This window comes from Bison bison, unplaced genomic scaffold (genome assembly GCF_000754665.1).
Source record: "Bison bison bison isolate TAMUID 2011002044 unplaced genomic scaffold, Bison_UMD1.0 scf7180017864495, whole genome shotgun sequence".
Lineage (NCBI taxonomy): Eukaryota > Metazoa > Chordata > Mammalia > Artiodactyla > Bovidae > Bison > Bison bison.
The window spans coordinates 3,552,246-3,554,259 of NW_011495054.1; positions in this window are offsets into that span (position 1 = coordinate 3,552,246).

Genomic DNA, 2,014 nt, shown 5'->3' on the forward strand with positions numbered 1-2,014 from the left:
AAGGACAAGGGGAAGGCTGGGACCTCTTTTCACTGCAGAAAATTCCCTTTATCTTTACTGCCCAGCAGAGCCTAGAACAAAGTAGGCACCTACCCAAATTGTGTGTGAGGCCAGCCTAAACATGCTCAGGAACCCCATTAACTTAGAAGGCAGAGGTTATAGTGGAAACATTTTAAAACGTTGCCTGCATTTTTCTCTGTCATGCTTCCCTCTTTTGTTTTATTTAGGCAAACACATCAAGCACACATGAAAATTCACAAGCACTTAAAAGAAACTTCCTAGACAGGGCAAAATGTGCGGGGAGAGAGGGGAGGGTTCTCCTGTTTCCTCCTCTCTGATAAAATAGGGCCCCAGGGGAATCCCCCATCCCCACTCCCAAGTTTTGCCTAAAAAAACCACACCTTTTGGTGGTACTTGGCCACTTAGAGATGGATTTCCTCCCGGCATCAAGACAAGATGGATTTCATGATATAAGCAAGGGCTCCTTACTTCTCTCCACGGATGCCTTCTCAGCCCTCCTGAATCAACAACCCCCAGCCCTCTCCCCAACTTCACTCCAAACTTGCCCCCAAGACTTTCCCGAAGGGAAATCACAAGAAAAGTGTGCATGGTGTGACCAGCGTTTGGCAAAAGCCTGGACCTGACTCAGGGAGATGAAGACTCAGCGTTTTTGTTTTTGTTTTCTATTTGTTAATAAATAGGCCATTTCTGCTCTGGGTTTATTTGACATAAAATCCTCTCTAGTGTTATTTCCTTAGATTTCTTGATACATCTTGGTTTCTGAGTTAGAGCAGGGGAGGTGAGAAAGCTCAAACAGGAAGGGAGGACTGTACAGTCAATCAACACTAACTGTTGCTTTTTCCTTCGGGCGGGGGCAAAAAAAAATTCGAGCTACCTGTTTTGCAGAGCTCAGGGGAGGAAGAATCAGAAATAAAAGCGGCTCACGGCCACCACTCTAGCTCCTTTGCTTGGCTGTTCCTTTGCCGCCATCTGCTGGTCCATTGTGGGAAGTGCAGGGCGCTTTTTCAAGACTTTCAAGGGGAAAGAGTCATTCATTTATCCATTTATTTATTAAGCAAATAGCTGTGTCTGAGACACGATCTCTGTTCTCATCAGATTTGCATCCCAGTAAATCTAGCTTCGTGGCCACCCCTTGTAAGTAAGATACAGATGTCAGAAGAAAGAACCAGGTCCTGTGACCCACCTGTGTTTCATGTGGCCTGTAAGCTAGAAATGGTTTTTGCACTTTTAAATAGTTGGGAGTGGGGGAATCAAAGGAAGAATACTTCGTGTGCCGATGACTTGATATTCAAATTTTAGTGTTCAGAAATCAAGTTTCATTGGAATCCAGCCACACCCATTCAGTTACACGTTCTGTACGGCTGCCAGATTGAATTGTTTCGACAAGAGACCCTGTGACTTGTAGAGTCAAAAATTTTCTTTCTGTGGCCTCTTGCAGAAAAAGTTTGCTGGCCTCATGTCTAAAGAAAAGGTTGGCTACTACCCCCTGATTTTTCAAAATGGAAAACAGCGCTACAAATCCGGAGAAAGTCTGGAGGCCTTTGAAGTGAAGTGAAATGAAAGTCGCTCAGTTGTGTCTGACTCTTTGCAACCCCGTGGACGATACAATCCGTTGAATTCTCCAGGCCAGAATACTAGAGTGGGTAGCCTTTCCCTTCTCCAGGGGATCTTCCTAATCCAGGGATCATACCCAGGTCTCCCACATTACAGGAAGATTCTTTACCAGCTGAGCCACCAGGGAAGCCCAAGCTATCAGGGAAGCTCTTTCTTTTTAAGTGAAAGTTGCTCAGCTGTGTCTGACTCTTTGCGACCCCATAGACTATACAGTCCATGGAATTCTCCAGGCAAGAATACTGGAGTGGGTAGCCTTTCCCTTCTCCAGGGGATCTTCCCAGTCCTGGAAGATCTGGATCGAACCTTCCCAGACCTGGATCGAACTCAAGTCTCCCGAATTGCTTTGGGGAAACCAAAAAAAAAAAAAAAATCCCCCCCG